The sequence below is a fragment of the Bos indicus genome, chromosome 16 (genome assembly GCF_029378745.1).
Source record: "Bos indicus isolate NIAB-ARS_2022 breed Sahiwal x Tharparkar chromosome 16, NIAB-ARS_B.indTharparkar_mat_pri_1.0, whole genome shotgun sequence".
In the NCBI taxonomy this organism is placed as follows: domain Eukaryota; kingdom Metazoa; phylum Chordata; class Mammalia; order Artiodactyla; family Bovidae; genus Bos; species Bos indicus.
In genome coordinates, this window is record NC_091775.1 from 14,054,712 (window position 1) to 14,075,863 (window position 21,152).

The 21,152-nt window shown below is 36.3% G+C and overlaps 1 long non-coding RNA gene across 6 annotated transcripts in view; it reads left to right on the top strand.

Moving 5' to 3' along the window:
• Positions 1-21,152, top strand: part of LOC139176328 (uncharacterized) — a 187,123-nt gene that overhangs the window by 23,261 nt on the left and 142,710 nt on the right. The window lies entirely within an intron of this gene.

The following is a 21,152-nucleotide window of genomic DNA, read 5'->3' on the forward strand; positions in this document are numbered from 1 at the left end:
AGGGGGAGACTTAGAAGTTAGGAAGGAGGGACCAGCTGAGGGAACACAGTCAGGTGAGCTGTCAGCCCTCTGAAGACTTGATTCTGTGGCCCCTGGTAACAAGAATGAGGCAGAGGCTGACTGGAGACTTGAGATAAAGGTGAAGTAGGGAGAGGAGAAATATTGAGCATCTCACAGACCATGTAATGCTGGCAATTTATCTTTTATTATTAAGTTCTTTAAAATGGTTTTCATAGAATGTGAAGTATTTGAATTTGCATTTTGGGTTGCTGCTTAGATTGTAAATATTATCCTTAACTGGAAAATAACATAAATGTATCTGATTTGTTGAACATGGTTTAAAATGTGTCTTGCCCACAAGTGGAGATCTGGGATTTAGCAAAAAAAAAAAAAAAAAAAAAGATTGTGTTATAATTTAATTCAAGCTAATTAAATTATAAAACTATTAAATTATTTGAACATGTTTTAAGTTGGTGAAAAAGTAAGTAAATTGCAGTATTTTTATAGTATAGAGTAAAATGTGTGTATTTCTACACATTTACAGAATTCTATCAATCTTCTTATGATGTCACATGTTGGATCAGAATGTAAAAATGCACCACCATATTAAAGAATGTTATGCATAGTAACTGATGAATGCAAGCAATTTACCTTTTAAGTTTTATAAACATGTTGTGTAAGTGTACGATGTACAACATGTTGATTAAATAAGAGTGGAGCTATCACTTCAAGATATTGATTTCATTTTCTTTGGCTCTGTACCTAGAAGTGGGATTACTAATCATAACCATGTGCTATTTTAGATACAAGTTTTAGGATCAAAGAGTTGTATAATATTCATGCTAGGTGTATTCCTATTTGTCCCCACTCAGTGGGCGTACTCAGAGAAGTGAATGATAGAGCTTTAATTGCTTATTTCTGCATAGTATAGCATCAGTTACAGAGTTTAGTATTGACTTATGTTAACAACTTTGTAGAACTAATGAATAATTGCATTTACAGTGATTATTAAACAAAAGAATAATTTGCAGGGTATGATCAAGTTACTTTAATTCACTGTTTCAAATTTCTACTGATAATCCCTTTTATCTTATATTGTGACTGTTTCATGAAAGTTCTAATATTGCTTTGTGATCTTAAATCCTTTGACAGAGATCACTCTATCTATATTTCCCATCAGCAGTTTTTAACATGCACATTAACCACATTGAATAATTTTGTAAGATGGAGTTAATTTACCTGGTGAGTTCACACATAAATCCAGTAGAATAAGGCTAAATTTACCACATTGGTGGTATAGTGTGAGCATAGCTGCCTTGCAAGCAGTTGACTTGGGTTCAACTCCCACCCAATGCAGCAGGCCAACCTTTGGGCTTCCCTGGTGTCTGAGCTGGTAAAGAATCTGCCTGTAATGTGGGAGACCTGGGTTCGATCTCTGGATTGGAAAGATCCCCTGGAGAAGGGAACAACTGCCTGTTCCAGTATTCTGGCCTGGAGAATTTCACGGGCTACAGTCCATGGTGTTGCAAAGAGTCAGACACAACTAAATGACGTTCACTTTCACAATATATTTAGCTATATCAGAATGGATATATATTTGATTATGTTAAGTTTAAGTTCTAAAATAACAGCTCTTGAATTCCTAGAAAAAATGTTAGTCCACTTAAATGTGCATGTGCGGTGTGTGTACGCATATCGTTTTTGAAGTATTTGTTAATATGTATATCTACAGAGAGATACATAGAGATACTTAGCCAAAGATACTTCACTTTTCGGCTATTTCTCACAGTTTAAAAAACCCTAACTAGGTACTGTTTTCACTGATTAATTGTTGAGAGCCAACTAAATGTTATACTTTGTCCAGGAAAGATGTACATTTTCGAAATTCCCATAACATAGAGGAAGAAACTGCTGAGTCTGCCAACCCAGAGACACTCCACGTCGCTGAAATATAGAATGGACAGCTGCCAGAATGTCAGGACTCAGGTAGCTTAGCATGGTCCCTGATGTTATTTTTACGGGAAGGAAAAGAGATTCCTTATAAAGATTCCTTATAAAGATTCCTTCTTTCAGCAATCTCAGGGCAATTAACTGCATAGGCAAAGTTTAAGTGTAGTTTCTTTATGTATATAAAATAATGTAAAGCCCTTTGTTATACAAACAGCACACAGATTGCAGTGGCAGTGTGTTGTGGACAAAACATAAAAGGAATCTCACTAAGCTGTAGTGTTTCCCAGGCATGTGATTTATCATCTGCACTGTGCTATCCTAATGACAAACAAAAGCATCTAAACTACCTTAAATTGTTCACGTGGTTATTTTAAACAATACAACTGCTTGTCTTTTCTTTGTCATTGTTGGACAAGTTAAAACTTAATATGGAGTGGAATTTTTCTGTAATACATTTCCTTAGTACCCACGTGCTTAGATTCAAAGATGATAACTACTGCACAGCCTATGATTCTATTCCACTCCATTTTCTCTGACTCATTCAAGGTTTCTTAATTATTTTTATAAGAGGCTTTACTGGTTTTAGTCTGATATAAGTAATTTGTAATTTTAGTGGGAAGTTGGGAATTTTGTAAATATATCGCTTGTGTGTAATCTGTGTCTACTTTCACTCAGATCAGTATTTACTGAGCTTGGTCTGCTCTGCTCATCTTCCTGTAGTAAAACCATCCCTACCCTACCTTTTGTTCATTAAATGTTCAAGATACATCTCACCTATCTACTAATTGATTATATGAAATATGCTCAATATATGCACCTTTATCTATATATTGATTTTCTATAATTCCTGAACCCCAGGATTATCTTTTTCTTAGAGCAGGATGCCACAATGTTACCTTCTGTGCAGTCCATTTGGGAGAGCAGAGGGGAGCCCCTAGGATGGTTGGAAAAGGAAAACAGGGACTCTTGTAGAATATATACATACCACATTAACACTAAATGATAGACAATATTGATTATGGTAAGATGCATTTACCTTGTAGTTGTTACATATTAAAGTTGCAAAAGGAAGAGTTCATCTTTGTTCCTTCCTCTCCCACCTGGAATTTTTAAAGCCGTTTGTACCCTTCTAGAGGGAGCTTCCTAGGTGGCTCAGTGGTAAAGAATCCACCTGCCAATGCAGGAGACACAAGAGATGCAGGTTCAATCCCAGGGTCGGGGAGATCCCCTGGAAGAGGAAATGGCAACCGACTCCAGTATTCTTGCCTAGAAGTCTTACGGACAGAGGAGTCTGGCGAGCTACAGTCCATAGGGTCACAAAGAGTCAGATGCAACTGAGGATGCATACATGCACCCTTCCAGAACATAATGGGACAAACTGACCTGGCTTGAGACTGAGAAACAGAACAAGTCAGATTCTGGGGGCAGGTTAGAGGAGTTAAGAGGCTTAGGGTATCCTGAAGAAAGTGGAGAATTCAAAGAGTGAGACACATACTCTGGGTTCTCTTTTGCATCAGTTGGAAAGACAGATTAAAAAAAAAAAAAAAAACCTGGTAGGCAAACATTTATACATGTGGTGTATGTGTATATTATTAAAAATAGAGATAAAGGAGACATTGCATTTGTACATCAATGGTATGCCAGTCATTTGCATATACATTCACATTTACTCTTCAAATAAATTTGAAAGAAAGGCACTACTGTCAGCTCCAGTTTGCAGATGAGCAGTGGGCTGAAAGAGGTTATATAACTACCCTGTACAGGCTCCCCACTAAAGGGGTGAGAATTCCCACACCAGTCTCTCCAGCTCAATTAATTGCTTGAATTCAAACTCTTAGAAAGAATTTTTTTGGTAGATAAACTTAAAGTTATTAAAATTTTCTTATGTTATAAAAGTGTTATTTTCCTAAAGGCAATAATTTTAATTTTCTTCCTTTTCCCCAAATCCCACTCCATTCAGATCTATTTCATTTGTACCAATGAAATTGCCAATATGCTTTTGCTAGTCTAGCATGTTTAAATGCAAGTTAAATGACTTGGAATTAAAAGATATTCATGAACATTTCCTGAGGTATTTTAAAATTGCATAAGCTCTCAGTTCTTTATGGATTTGTGAGAAGGTATCATATTCACCAAGCTGTGCTGTTTTTGGAAAACAAAAATCTCTTCCCTCTCACCTTCTTCTCACATTTAAAAAAAAAAAAAGGCAGATCTCTTTAAAGACTACCATTGTCAGCTTATGTCCTGTCTTTACAAACTTCTATGGAAAGTGCTGAAGAAAGCAAGAATGATACTTGGATAAATCCTATATGTAATAATCAAGTGTATTTGCTTCTTAGCACTCTCATAGAATCCAAGGGCTGCCTCTAATTGCCATCTTCTGATGGTTACAGATCCTGACAAGGAAAGTCATGTTCAAATACCCATCCAATTTAAGATATTCAACTTATTTCCAGATTTTGTTATTTAAACCCTTCATAAGAGTTTTTAATAGCAGAAATTAACACAGTTAATCAAAACAAAGCTAATTTAAAACAAAGTTAATCGTAAATGTGTACACAGCTTTGATACTTGGCTGTATAAAATTTTTAAGCAGTAATATTTACTTTCCTAGACAACCAAACTTAGTCTTTTTTGAACTAAACTTCCTAATCACTTTCAAACTAATGCTCACTTTAGTCAATACCCAAGTAAATGTTTGGCTCTGTTTGTAACATGTGGCTATATGACACCAATGACTTAGTCTTTTGGGATTGATGGTGTGACTTTTTCCATCTTATCTCAGAACAGTGAAGATTCCAATTTGTAGCATGCTGTAAGCAAGATCAGCTACAAAATTAGTGGAGCCCAGTACAAAATAAAATTAAGTGCTTTGTGTTGAAAAATGATTAAGAATTTCAAGATAGCAACATCACAGCATTAAACCAAGTGTGGGGACTTTCTCAACACTGGACCCCATATGACTACATAAGTCACACACCCAGGGAACCAGTCCTGGCTATAAAAGTTCATATGCTTGTTGCCTTGCTCCTTCTGGTAATAGTCTAGATTCCAGGTAGCCTGTAAATAGACATATTGAAAAAGTGGTGGATATACTACATCTGCCTCCAAGTAAAGATTAAGTAGATACTCTTTTCTTATTTTAAGGATGTCTATGAAACATACCTCACAGTCAGTAAACTCTCAGAATTGGTAGTAGGAAGAACTAAAACACTATGATCTATCAAACTTATTTTGAAATTTAATACTTTAAAAAATGACTAGATGCAGAATGCCTTTATGAAAATGTCTACTTTTTGTCATTATACTAATAAATCTTTCTAGGATTCTCTTCAAAATGAATATCTCATTTTCTCATAGCTCAGACTGGCCACACAGATACTCTTTTCTATCAGAGTGTACCTGATGCCTGCATTGAAGGTTATTAGTCTTTATCTTGAATCCCCCTCTTATCTGGTGTGTCCCACTGTGTATTTTTCATGTGCATAAATCATATGAATAGATCATTTGAATTACTTATTCCAAACTAGTGGTTCTTGGTATGTTGATTATTTCTTATTACATAATTAATATATTTAGTCTAAAGCAAAACAGAACATTTGGGACATGAAAAGTGAATAAATTATCCATATTTTTCCTACTTTGAGTTATCAGATTTTACTATTGGAATATGCTTCATGTTTTCCTCTATCATTTAAAAAAGGAAAGTATATATTTCTATAAATGTTTTCTATTAACAATGAACAAGAGACATCTTTTTAGGCCAATAAATATAGTTTTATGTCATTTTAAATATTTGTATTATAGTCTATTATCTAATTGTAGTGGAATTTGTATACCTTACCTCTTCTGCTGAAGAGTAGGGACTGTGATCCTTTTCCAAGCCTTTCTCTCAGTCTTTATGATCAGGCTGTCATTATATCTTATCTTACAGCTCTAGCAGGGCCTTTTTAACTACCGTTTAGTTTGTAAGAAAGTCATTGCATTGTTTTTTAACTTCATTTTCTCTTTGGATATAATACTATTTCTCCTTCTTGTCTCAACTGTGACTCATTCCTGCTCCAAGTCCTGTTCCTCATCACTGACCCTGTGGGCAATTTTCAACCTCCTGTATACTGACTTCATGAAGGATGCCTTGATACCTAAGGGGTCATGTTGCTGCATACAATAATAGTATTTTTATGAAAATCTCAATACACAATCATTTCTTATTTAGTGTTATCTATTCTTTCATGCTCTAGGCCATCAGTAGCTGTCATTACATACATCTCTAGTGCTGCTCATTTGTGGGCTTCCATATAGATTGTCAGTGTAGACAAGTTCAATTAACATTGCTGCATGCTATGAGAATTTGCCCCATCCTTTCAGATTTGGAGTTTCTACTTGAAACCACTGTTTCCTATTTTGTCCAGTTTCTGAACTTGTCCCCTTCATCTGTCACAACCATCAATCACAAAAGTCTCTCTTTGTGGCTCCAAGTCAGCTGCTCTGAATGATCTCTTTGCAAAGTTTTCAGTAACCCCCATCATGATTTGTATGTATGCTATGTGGTCTGTATTTCATGGTATTCCACCCTAGCTACCCTCATTATTTGATGAAAAATCTAACCTCAGTGTTATTTTTAAATGGCAGATGATTGCCTTTCAGTTTACTGTCATTTTGAGGTATTTCTTAGGTCTGTGCAAAATGAAATTTTGTGTATGCAACATAAACTATACTCTGCAAAATACACTCTCAAATTTGATGAAACTATAGCAGAAATTGTTATGTAATAAGTAAAAAAATCTCATGTTGATAAAGATATTCTTCTTTAATAAATATCTTCCATGTAATGCTTAAAATATTTTTTAATACTAGGAAAAGTTTTGTTCTTAAGTTTTTTATGAAATTTTGCTATATCAAAAAGGAGTGCTTCCCACTTCCTTCTCTCTTTGATCCAAATCATTTCACTAGTAATTCATTCATTAATTCATTTAACAACTTTCCAGCAGGGCTTTTTTATATAGATACATTGCTAAATTATATAATAATGTATCTGTTTGATAAGTATTTATTCAGTGTCCATTTTTAATCCTTGTCCATTCTCCATCCTTGGTATATGTCAGTGAAAAAAATGACAGGCCAAAAACCCCCTCCATATGTTAAAAGAGAGAAATGTGAAGCAAACAGAAATAATTTTAGAGAATGAAGACTGTCAAGGAGTGTAATCAGGGAGATGGGGCACTTAAACAGGCAGGGAATGAATTTCTTAAAAAATGATATTTAAGCTGAGAAGAAATGAGTCATGCACATGTCCAGATAAAAACACCCAAGCAGAGGGAACAGCAAGAGTAAAGGCCCAGTGAGCATGGCGAATCATTAGCTGAGGCTCAGGTACAAGGAGGAAGTAATGTGACATTGCAACAATAAGTGGAAAAAAAAAAAAAAAAGCTTAAGAAATTAACTCATGCTGCGAATCAAGATAGAGATGTGGATGACAGGATGAGGTCAAGTAGAAAACACAGATCTTTGGGGTTGATAAGGCCAAAAATTGAGAAACCAGGATATTGGGCAGATCATCTTCATGGGAATTATATTCTGTAAGAATGCTGACAAGGGCCGTGGTGGAGATGTATATCCGAATTATATCTGTTAATATATATAATATATATATATATATATATATATATATAATATATATATATAATATAATATAACTGTTAAACCAGAGATCCCAAGGTTTCCACTTACATCCCATAGCAGAACGTTGTCATGCTGCTGCACTGCAGAACAGAAGTGTTCTTGTGCTAAGAAGGAAGGAGAGTACAGTGTTCAGGAGGTTATGGTAAGTCCTTGTCTGATTGTCTTTACTATTAAGTATGAACCTTCAAAGAGTCCTTTACCCTTTATCTTTAGGCTAAAGGAAAAAAAAAATAAAGTACTGGTTTGTGTCATGATACAGTTTTCTCTGTGCTTCAGAGCTAGTGACTGAAATGTGGTAATTGACACAATATCTGTTTGATAAACAGATGAATCAATGAAAAAGAATTAGACAATTGCTTATCAAGCATTAAAAACATTTCTCCTTCAAGCTTCCAGTACTCTAGTAGTTCATATTACAGTGTTTCTACAGTCCACATACACAGAGGATAGCTTGGTGCAGTGGATAGAGCACAGACAGACAGGGTTAAATGCTAGCTGTATTATTAACTTGTGGTAGGACCAAAGGCAACTTCTTTGACCTCAGAGAGGTTGACTTTCCTTTCCTTCCATATTCCAGATCCATGCTTTACACCCAAACTAGTAAGTAAAGTCAATAAACCTAAAATATTGCTTTCTCACATGACTGGTTTTGAAGCTGTGTAGAGCTATCTCAAATATTTGTTTCCTTCAAGATAGTGATTTCTACACATCTTTCTAGCTGTTGGCTATGTGGGGGTCAACAATTGGATGACTTAGTATTCTCAGAAATATGACAGTATTGCAGTTCACAGCCTCCTGTGGTTCAACAGAGTCATAAGGCTAGTTCTATTCAGTGGGTTATCAGAAGTCAACTGTGGGCTAGGCATTGAGTGGCAGGATAAGATGCTAAGAAATTCTTATCTTCTTAGGTAGAAATCTAATATGACTCTCAAAATTCCTCCCTACTGCACCTTCCATATATAATCCTCTCTCCCTTGAAGTGGACAATCTGTCAACAAGATGGGATATCATTCCTGAGATTAGGTTACATTATATGCCAAAGTTGGAAGATTTTTGCAGATTTTAGGGACTCAAATTATTCTGCATGGATTTGATTTAATCATTTGATCCCTTAAAAGAGAAATTCTGCTGACCTACCGAAGTGAATTGCCATATTGTCTGTGAAAGAGGCATGTGGCAAAGGACTGTGTTGTGCTTAGGGTGTGAGATCAGACTCTGGCTAGCAGTGACCAATTGCAAGATGACCTCTGTCATACATCCACAAGGTGATGAATTCAGCTGACAACCATGTGATTTTGAAGAGGACCTTGAGTTCTGTCAGAAATGTAGGCCAGGTAACACTATGATTACCATTTTGTGATACCTCAAGCAAGAGATCAAGCTAGATTGTTCCCAGACCCTGACTAAAAAACAATGAGATAATAAATGGTGTTGTTTAAGTGATGTTTTACATCACTGAGTTTGTGGTAATTTTTTTTAAAAAAGCAGTATAAAACCAATGTATAAGGAAAGATACAAAAGCAGCAATATTTTAAGAAGTTTCTTTGGCAAACTAGTTTCTTGCATGAAGATTATGTGTAGAGTACTCTTGCCAAATCACCATGTACTTATAAGCAGTCAAAAACTAAAACTCTTGTTTTCATCAAGTATTGAAATTTAGGAGTTCACTTCTCTTTTGTATTTTCTTTTTCTTCATCCATAGTCTATACTAGCCTATCCTCACTGATACAAATCTGGCACCAGAAAGCAAATGCAATAATAAGCAAACACTGTATTTTACATTGCTTTAAAAAGTTTTTTTTTTTTTTTTTTTTTTAGGAATTAACTATTATTAGAGACTAGAGGGAGAGTCATCTATGTTATGTAGTGGAGAAACACATGATGAAATTGTCAAATGTCATCATTTGTAATGCAAATAATGTATATTCTGACCTTGTAACTTTTAGGAAAGTGGGGAATAGAATGCTAATAATGTATGTTGGTTACTGTTGGCTACATGTGGAAAATGCAAAGAGGAGGAAATGGATTCAGAAATAATTGGCCTGCTTATAAGCAGAAATGAAAAGGTCTAGAGAGAGTGCAAAAATATGAGAAATTTTACAACTGGAAAAATTATTTTCTTCTCAATCCTGACCAGTAGAATATAATTTGGGGAAATTTCACGAACAACAAAGGTTGGTTAAAAGTCATCCATGCAGCAAGAATGCCGTCAAGGGTTTGGCCATTGTTAAAACTTCTTGATAGGTTAAGGTTACAGGATAACAGAAGAGAGAAGGTATCTTTGGAGACAGAGCTGATGATCAAAGAGATCAGAGACCATTTCCTGAGCATGGAACAGGGCCTAATTGAGAAACATTTACCACAACCAGTATAAGGTCTTCTTGTAGTTGAAATGCCCGTGGAATTTCAGAATTGCCAAGGACCAATGTCATCTGTCCACTTTCCTTTCTTCCCATTTGTCAGTGGGGGTGCTTGTTTTGATTGTCTTGTGTTTGTTCAAGCACTGCAGATGTTTTTGGAGGTTGAGCACACAATTGTCTGATATATCTATGAATCAAGGGAGGATCCTGTCTAGACCTGCTGTAGTGTCTACTACTCATCACTTAGAGATGGTGGGGTGGACTTTGAAGTTTGGGTCTTGATCTTATGAAACTTTGGAGTTACTTCCTTTTGGGACTGGGGGAGATGTCTGTTGACTTCCTTTAAAGGAAGTAAAATGAACCAAGTAGCTGATCAGAGAGTATTCTGTCTAGTGTTAATTATATTCACCAAATATTTCTGATTCTCTGCATTCCAGGATTATAGTAGTGGAATATATATTTGCTGACACTGACACTCAATGTTGTTGCATGCATGTGTGCTAATTCACTTCAGTCGTGTCCAACTCTTTGCAACCCTATGAACTGTAGCCCACCAGACTCCTCTGTGTCCATGGGGTTCTCTGCACTGGGTTGCCACGCTCTCCTCCAAAGGACCTTCCTGACCCAGGGATTGAACCCTCGTTTCTTATGTCTTCTGCATTGGCAGACATGTTCTTTACCACTAGAGTCACCCGGGAAGCCCAGGTCAGTGTTGTTGGATGCAGTCAAATAACTGGTTATGGCCAACAAGCTATGGACCAGTGAGCTATAACCTTACCTATACTGAATGATGCAAAAAAGGAAGCCTCTGTTACTTGTTAAATACATACATCCTATGGGGAAAGATTCAGGGGATCCGCCCGTTAAGAGTCCTTCAATATTCAGAATGGAATTTCGCTATTTGATTTTAAATTTGTTTTCACAAAAAAATTATTTTCATCCTCTTAAAAGTTCTACAGTGAAATGCCTCTTAAATATTATTACATTTAAATGAAGGGGAAGTTGGTAGTGCTGGAATTAACATAGAAACCTTGTTGATGTAAGTGATTCTATTTATAATGTTAAGAAAGATTAGCTTAAATATTGCATTTTTAACTGCAATGTAAGTTGAAGTGCTGAAAGTTAAAATTACATGTTTTGAATGAATTTACCTATGAATGAAATCTACTACTCATAGGAAATGTTTCAACAATTTATAAAAAAAATCATATGAATATTCATTATAAGTTTACTTCTAAAAACCTTAATTGTGCCCGCACTTTTATCATGATATTGATTGTGACGAAGAACCAACATAGCATCATTTTATTTGTTACCAGAGAAAAACCCATGTTTGTTTCATCAAGAAGGTCCAAGGCAAAAATAATTTTTAGGAACTTTATATAAAGGAAAGATCATGATATTTGAGTTGAAATAAAGTATTTTGCAAAAATAACATCTTCCCCAGTTAAATTCTTACAAAAATCATTTTGATGATTTTTAAGGTATAGCATCTTTTAAAATGTAACATTTATTGTGAAATAATTGCATGATATATTGTGTCAGTATATACTATATTAATATATATTATATAGTATACATATACTATATATCATATACATACTGTATTAATATAGTATATTGACTTTGTTGTATTTAACATTATAATGTTATAACAATATAGTATTAATATAATGTAACACCTATTTTATTGCAACTTAGAGATAATATGGTTCTCTAAACACAGGGCTTTATTTGCAAGGCCTGTCATTTTAGTTTCTGCTTAGTGACCTTGAGAGATTAATGTAGCCTCTTTTTCTTCTTTAAGCATTTGTAAATGGGACAATAACTTATTGAGTTTTAAAAATTAAAGTGAGTTTTACCTAAGTATGTAAGTAACATTTGCTTTAAAAAAAAAGAAGAACCAGTTAAAGTAGATATTACATTAGTTTAAAAAGTACATTTACAGTAGAGAATAATAATAACTGCTTTTACAAGGGTTGCAGAACCAGATGAAGAAATAAATGAAAATGACAGCAACAGAAGCAAATCCACTAAAATTAGGAGACTCACATTCTGAACTCTTAACTATACCTACAGATAAGAACAGGTAAAAACACCAAGATAATCTCTTAGAAACCTTTGGAAAGGAGAGATGAAGAGGATTAAAAGTAAAATCCCCTACCACTTTATAGTGAATGGGGAATATGGGTGGGGGTAAGAGAATGGAAATGATAAGGGAAAAAATGAAGCAAGGATAGGGCAAGGACTAGGGTGCCATTGAACAGGAGATAAGGAAGGTGCCTAGACGAATAATTTTGGAGCTCTTTTAAGGGGATTTATTGTGAGTACTCACGCTGCCCGATTGTCCTTTCCACTTTTTATTTCCTTTAGTGTAGAGCCAGTGGCAGTGTATTGTGTTAGAAATCACTGGAAATAAGGAGATCTGTTAGCACTTAAGATCTACTGAAAGGATGGACTTGTTTTGGAGATTATATAAATAAGAAGGAGAACATGACTATTAGAAGTATTTCATGGTGTTTTGTCTCTGAAAGTTGTTGATAAATAGTGATTATCATTGAAAATTAATTCTGGGAAGGGGGGAAAGTGACAGTTAAGGTCTTCAACTTCTTACTCTTTAAGTCTGCCCCTGCATATATTCATCTTCATAATGGAGATTCTTTGTTTCCTGAGGGCAAGATCTTGGGGTTATCATTGATTTTTCTCTCTCCTTCATACTCATAACTTGCCTAGCAGTAATTTCTGTTGATTCTGTAACCAAAACATGTCCTGAATTTGTTTATTTCTTTATAGTTTCATTCCTTATATATTGAATGTAAACTCCATATTTCTTTCTTCCAGAACTACTTCTGTTTTCAACCTCCTCCCCAATTGTTTTCTAGACTAGTGATTTTTTAAAGTCAGGGCCACAGACTTCAGGAGGCCCCCTGAGACTGTGAGACTCAGGGAGTTGTTAAGGTCAAAATATTTTTATAATAATGTGTTTGTTGCCTTTTTTACTGTGTGAGTATTTGCACAGATTATGCAAAAGTAACAGCGGGTAAACAGCTGGTGCCTAAGTACAAATGAAGCAGTGACACAGAACCTCTACCAGTCATTGTATTTGTCATCCTTACACACAGTTGAAGTCAGTTTTAACTTATGAATGTCCTGATAAACAAAAAAAATTATTAAATTTACTGACCTCCAGCTAGTAAGTGTACATCCTTAAGAGCTTTGTGTGAACAAATGGGAAGCACACATGAAGCTCTTCTGCTGCATACAAAGGTGTGATGTTTGTGTAAGGCGAAACACTGTCCTGTTGTTTGTGTTGTGGGGTGAATTAGTAGCTGCTTATTCACAGAGCACCATTTTTCGCATGAAAGAGTTACAGAAAAACTGAAGTTATTCAGACATCAGTTCAGTTCAGTTCAGTTTATTTCAGTAGCTCAGTCATGCCCAACTCTTTGTGACCCCATGAATTGCAGCATGCCAGGCTTCCCTGTCCATCACCAACTCCCAGAGTTTACCCAAACTCAGGTCCATTGAGTCGGTGATGCCATCCAGCCATCTCATCCTCTGTCATGCCCTTCTCCTCCTGCCTTCAGTCTTTCCCAGCATCAGGGTCTTTTCCAATGAGTCAACTCTTTGCATGAGGTGGCCAAAGTATTGGAGTTTCAGCTTCAAAATCAGTCCTTCCAATGAACGCCCAGGACTGATCTCCTTTAGGATGGACTGGTTCTGTCTCCTTGCAGTCCAAGGGACTCACAAGAATCTTCTCCAACACCACAGTTCAAAAGCATTAATTCTTCAACACTCAGCTTTCTTCACATCCATACATGACCACTGGAAAAACCATAGCTTTGACTAGACGAAACTTTGTTGGCAAAGTAATGTCTCTGTTTTTGAATACGCAGTCTAGGTTGGTCATAAATTTCCTTCCAAGGAGTAAGTGTCTTTTAATTTCATGGCTGCAATCACCATCTGCAGTGATTTTGGAGCCCCCCCAAAATAAAGTCTGACACTGTTTCCACTGTTTCCCCATCTATTTCCCATGAAGTGATGGGTCCAGATGCCATGATCTTAGTTTTCTGAATGTTGAGCTTTAAGCCAACTTTTTCACTCTCCGCTTTCACTCTCATCAAGAGGCTTTTTAGTTCTTCTTCACTTTCTGCCATAAGGGTGGTGTCATCTGCATATCTGAGGTTATTGATATTTCTCCCAGCAATCTTGATTCCAGCTTGTGCTTCTTCCAGCCCAGCGTTTCTCATGATGTACTGTGCATAGAAGTTAAATAAGGAGGGTGACAATATACAGCCTTGACGTACTCCTTTTCCTATTTGGAACCAGTCTGTTGTTCCATGTCCAGTTCTAACTGTTGCTTCCTGACTGCATATAGGTTTCCAAAGAGGCAGGTCAGGTGGTCTGGTATTCCCATCTCTTTCAGATTTTCCACAGCTTATTGTGATCTGCATAGTCAAAGGCTTTGGCATAGTCAATAAAGCAGAAATAGATATTTTTCTGGAACTCTCTTGCTTTTTCAATGATGCAGCGGATGTTGGCAATTTGATCTCTGCTTCCTCTGCCTTTTCTGAAACCAGCTTGAACATCTGGAAGTTCACAGTTCATGTATTGCTGAAGCCTGGCTTGGAGAATTTTGAGCATTACTTTATTAGCGTGTGAGATGAGTGCAATAGTGTGGTTGTTTGAGCATTCTTTGGCATTGCCTTTCTTTGGGATTGGAATGAAAACTGACCTTTTCCAGGCCTGTGGCCACTGATGAATTTTCCAAATGTACTAGCATATTGAGTGCAGCACTTCCACAGCATCATCTTTCAGGATTTGAAATAGCTCAACTGGAATCCCATCACCTCCACTAGCTTTGTTCATAGTGATGCTTTCTAAGGCCCACTTGACTTCACATTCCAGGATGTCTGGCTCTAGGTCAGTGATCACACCATCGTAATTATCTTGGTCGTGAAGATCTTTTTTGTACAGTTCTTCTGTATATTCTTGTCACCTCTTCTTAATATCTTCTGCTTCTGTTAGGTCCCTACCATTTCTGTCCTTTATTGAGCCCATCTTTGCATGAAATGTTCCCTTGGTATCTCTCATTTTCTTGAAGAGATCTCTAGTCTTTCCCATTCTATTGTTTTCCTCTATTTCTTTGCATTGATCACTGAGGAAGGCTTTCTTATCTCTCCTTGCTATTCTTTGGAACTCTGCATTCAAATGGGAATATCTATCTTTTTCTCCTTTGCTTTTTGCTTCTCTTCTTTTCACAGCTATTTGTAAGGCCTCCTCAGATAGCCATTTTGCTTTTTTACATTTCTTTTCCATGGGGATGATCTTGATCCCTGTCTCCTGTACAATGTCATGAACCTCCATCCATAGTTCATCAGGCATTCTGTGTATCAGATCTAGTCCCTTAAATCTATTTCTCACTTCCACTGTATAATCATAAGGGATTTGATTTATGTCATACCTGAATGGTCTAGTGGTTTTCCCTACTTTCTTCATCTTCAGTCTGAATTTGGCAATAAGGAGTTCATGATCTGAGCCACAGTCAGCTCCCAGTCTTGTTTTTTGCTGACTGTATAGAGCTTCTCCATCTTTGGCTGCAAAGAATATAATCAATCTGATTTTGGTGTTGACCATCTGGTGATGTCCATGTGTAGAGTCTTCTCTTGTGTTGTTGGAAGAGAGTGTTTGCTATGACCAGTGTGTTTTCTTGGCAAAACTCTATTAGTCTTTGCCCTGCTTCATGCCGTACTCCAAGGCCAAATTTGCCTGATAAAATTTGAGCACCAGAGAGAAAAATTAGAAGTTTGGAAAACTGAATCCACTATTATGAGACTGACAAGTATCAAAACTTAAACACTTGACTTCACCAGTGAAGTCAGTGGTGATAATAACAAAAGTGACTTTAAAAAACTATTTCATGACATTGGTTAACATGAAGAGGAGATACATAACTCACACACCTAATCTTTTTCTAATGAATAGTGTTTGTTTTACAAATCATGTAGGGATAAAGTATCTATTTCTAAATGTGAGATTCAACAAGAGATTTTATAATAAAAAGTATAATAAATTAATAGTTTCAAATTATACATTGAAACTAAGTTGTTAAGAAACTGTCACTATAAAGTTTTGGTATAATATCATAGAAGATTATTCACACTTACCTAAAAGAGTTTTAACACACTCTTCCTTTTTTCAACTATATATCTATGGGAGGTGAGATTTTTGGGGGATATTTCAGGCCCAGTAGAAAGTTTTGTGATTATCATTGGAGAGTGTCAGGATTGCAACAAACTATCCAGCCTTGACCAAGAGCAATTTAGCAGTTACTCCTATAGATTATTCAGCAAGCAGGTGAATTCCTGCATTCTACATTTCCTTAAGGTGAAAGCTGACATTAGCACCTCGCTTAACTCTGTGTTCTTGTCTTCATGTAGTTCTGGGCCCCCATAACCGTATGTGAGATCTTCCAGATCTTCCAGATCTCACATATGATAGGAAGAGTTTAAAGTTTTATTTAATATATTTTGTTGTTTTCCTTGGGATGTTTGGTCCAGTACTTAGTTACTGTAGTAACGGAAATTTAAGAGAAGACAACTTTTTCATGTTGTTTGACTGTGTAGGAAGGTCATGTAATAGCTGAAGAGGAAATTATGCAGGTGAACGTCAGGCAACAAGGAATAAAAAAACACATTTATTAGTAGACCGTGAAGAACTGAAGCTTAACTGAAGCCGTTAAGGAGTAAAAATGCATGGCCTTATTTGTGAATAAAGACTTTTAGAGTTTTGAGGAAAATTTTTCCCTGCTGATTTGCATGATGCATGAGAAGATGAAATGGCCAGCCGTGATACAAAGTGTGTTAACGGTGGCGTTTACAGGATGAGAGGGAGGCCATCTAGACTGCAGCCTCTGACATTATTTAATATTGATTTAGGAAATTTTAACAAAAGTACCACTACACAGGTTGACAAGAATGTCAGAGGTCAAATGCACTAAGCACAGTGGTATATTGCAAAGAGCCCGAAAATAGCAGACTATTTGTTGAACTTTGGGGAAATAAGTGAAAATATGAATGATGCTAAAGCTGAAACTCCAGTACTTTGGCCACCTCATGCGAAGAGTTGACTCATTGGAAAAGACTCTGATGCTGGGAGGGATTGGGGGCAGGAGGAGAAGGGGACGACAGAGGATGAGATGGCTGGATGGCATAATGGACTCGATGGACATGAGTTTGAGTGAACTCCGGGAGTTGGTGATGGACAGGGAGGCCTTGCGTGCTGAGATTCATGGGGTCATAAAGAGTCAGACACGACTGAGCGACTGAACTGATGAAGGAAGTTTAGAATAATTTTTCTGATTTTTGCAGAAAGAATGTATTGTTGGTCATGTAAGTGAACATTGTTTTTCTTATAATTATGCAAAAGTAGACATTTCCAAAAATAAACTGTTGGGAAAAGGCAATATATTATGCTTAAAGTGCTATTCACAGGTTTAGAAAAGGGAATGAGGAAAGAACTTAAAATGTTGAGATAGATAAAGATGGGACATCAGCATAATTCTTTACAGTACCTAGTGCCGAAAGCCTCTCCTCACAAACAAAATCTAACACTGTGTATACAGTATTAGTTGAAGATAAAAATGGTTCCGCAGTGGATTTCAGACACATCTGAGTAGCTCAGATATATGCATATATGTCAGAGAATCTGGCAAGAGTTAAAAAAAGAATGTTTAAATGGGAGAAGAATTAAAATTCAAGAACATGAAGGGAGTAAGCATAATGTTTTGAGTCACAAAAACTTTTACTCACATTCTGGCAAAAACTAATGCATTTTTTAAAGTGGGAAACAAACACTACAGGATGAATATGCAAAGACTGGGTTGGAAACTCTTCACCAGAATCTGGGATAAGATAGCATACATTTACTGTTCTAACTTTATTTTGCAACAGTTGAAGAATAGTTACCAGAGAAAGCATTGATTATTTAGCTAACAAATCCCTTCAGTTAGTCTATGGACTAGGGGGGAAAATGTGAGATAACTCACATTTCCTGTAAAAAGGAACACTGCCTTGATCAAACTTCAGTTAGTCTCCTCTGAGCCCTCTTTTCAATGCTAGTCCTTGTCATTGGGCCTGCAGCCTGCCTATATCCCAGTTTTGTCAAGAATCCTATGTCAGTTTAGTATGAATCACCCTCACCTTTGATATATGATCACCCTTGGTGTCTGATCAGATTTTTCATCTCCCATCCTTGATCACTCTGGCTGGACTTCAGCAAGGATCTTGTTAAGTTGTTTTAGTAAGAATTCCCCTACACCTGACATCTTCTCTTAATAGTTTTCCATTTCTGTCATTCTGTTTATTCTGTTCACTGGCTATAAATCCCCACTTGTCCTTGATTTGGAATTGAGTCCCATGTCTCACCTCTATTTTAATAATACTGACACCCATTGCAATAGTTGCTGAATAAAATCTTCCTTACTATTTTAATAAGCATCAGAAAAACATTTCTTTAATATTATATACAACTCTCTTTTTATATAATACTGTTTCATTAAAATAAAGAAGACAGATAATGTATTAAGTTGGTAACTTAACAGATAGGGAACTTTCAAATTTCACTGTCCATATGGAAAGACTATGGGGAAAGGAGTGTTTTACTGAAGAGAGATTTTCTATCCTATACAGGACAACTTATGAAAAGGGCATTTCCAATTGGAGGATAAAGGTCAAAAGCCTGGGAGGGATAATGCAGAAATAATATTAGACAAATGTCAGCATTGTGTTGAAATAAAATGAAGTGAGGATGAGCCCATGGATGAGGATGTAAAAAAGGAAGCAACAAGAACTTTCAGGCCTGTCATGGAATGCTTTCTCTAAAAAACTCCTCCATTTTGAGTTTATTTTTGTGTATGGTGTTAGAAAGTGTTCTAGTTTTATTCTTTTACAAGTGGTTGACCAGTTTTCCCAGCACCACTTGTTAAAGAGATTGTCTTTAATTCATTGTATATTCTTGCCTCCTTTGTCAAAGATAAGGTGTCCATAGGTGCGTGGATTTATCTCTGGGCTTTCTATTTTGTTCCACTGATCTATATTTCTGTCTTTGTGCCAGTACCATACTGTCTTAATAACTGTGTCTTGATAACTTGATAACTTGCTTTGTAGTAGAGCCTGAAGTCAGGTAGGTTGATTCCTCCAGTTAAATGCTGGAGAGGGTGTGGAGAAAAGGGAACCCTCTTACACTGTTGTGGGAATGCAAACTAGTACAGCCACTATGGAGAACAGTGTGGAGATTCCTTAAAAAACTGGAAATAGAACTGCCTTATGATCCAGCAATCCCACTGCTGGGCATACACACTGAGGAAACCAGAAGGGAAAGAGACACGTGTACCCCAATGTTCATCGCAGCACTGTTTATAATAGCCAGGACATGGAAGCAACCTAGATGTCCATCAGCAGATGAATGGATAAGAAAGCTATGGTACATATACACAATGGAGTAAAAAACTCCTAATTAAATGCCAAAGTAAAGACTCAACCAGATGCATTCTCTCATGAGGAATAAAGGAGTGCCATAAATATTTTAAAGGCATAGATATTAACCCACATATTTGATTTGGTGTCTGAATTTGAGTTTATTGTTTAGCAGGTGGTGGTATGATAGTATCTTCCAAATAAATTGAGACCATTTTCATTTAAAAGATATTTAATAAAACCTGTAAGAATTTTCCTTGATTAGTTGTCCTAACTTGACCTTTAAAACTAAGAATTGTATAACATTTTGAGTATTGTATCTGTTTTTAGTATCTTCTTCTTGTTTACAAAAAATGTAATCAAGTCTCTTCAGTGTACATGTTACACTGGTGAATAATAATATATGCATTGTAATCCATCACATATTGAGGGCACATACATAATACATTTTCATAAACTGAAAGCTTTAAGAACATTATGATGACAATAAGTACCTGTGACTTCTGTATAACTGTTAACAGGCAAATACTCTAAGGATCATTTATGAAAGAACAAGAACAGATTTTCCTTAAACAGAAAAACTTTCAGAATAAACTTGAAATTCTTTAGCTTTTCATTCCATGTCCTTTGTAACTTACTTCCCCTTCTTTACATTTCACCTTCTACCACCAGAAGTACCTTCCCTAAACTGCCTTTATACCAGATACTGTCATTTTTTGTCAGTTGTCTCCTCTCTATGCTTGTACTCTTGTAGCTGCTGTCCTTTGCATAGAATGTATCTGCCACTCTCTTCAGCTGTCTATGAATTGTGTGTAGACAGGGGGTTGGTCCCAGTGGAAATTAAATATGTGATTTTCTTTCCTTTAATGAGAGCCATTGATAACTATATCACAGGATAAGTAGCCACAGAAGATCACCTTACAATTAGGGAGACCGCTTTTTGGAGAATTGTACTTTTTGGCATTAGAGAAGATTGAATCTCTGCCTACAGGTGAGGGAGTGCCAATTATTTTACAAGAACAGGTCTTTCTGACTATTAGGATAGTCAGAATAGGATTATTGGTTGTATAAAGATCAGACACCCTAACTAACCATGCTTTGGTGCTATTAAGCCTTTCTTGTCTCTCGTATATAAATAATGAACTAAAATAGATTGTGTTCAAGATGAAGAGATGTGTTTATTGAGCTTGATTTCAGACACATATCCACAATGTTCTTGTTCAGCAAATGTGGCATCAGTAGATTGAAGGATTCAGTTCCAACTCTTGTTATGGACTGAATTATATTCCCCCTAAATTTGTATGCTAAACTCCTGATCCCTAACACCTGTAAATAAGATTAAATGAGGTTTTATGCATGGGCCCTAATCCAACATGACTGGACTCTGTATTAAAAGAGTTTAGGACACATGCAGAGAGAAGACCAAGGAAAGATAGAAGAGAGGAAAACATCATCCATAAACCAAGGACAGAGGTCTCAGAAGACACCAGCCCTCCCAACATCTTGATCTTGGACTTCTCTCCTTCAGAACAGTGAAATAATAAAATTTCTGCTATTTGTGCTACCCAGTGTGGTACTTTTTTGATGGCCCTGAGCACACCGATGCACTCCTCTACCATAGAGCTAACACTTTGCTAAGACTTCATCGGTGTGGGCAGCAGTTGCCCTCCTGGGGAGATGCCAC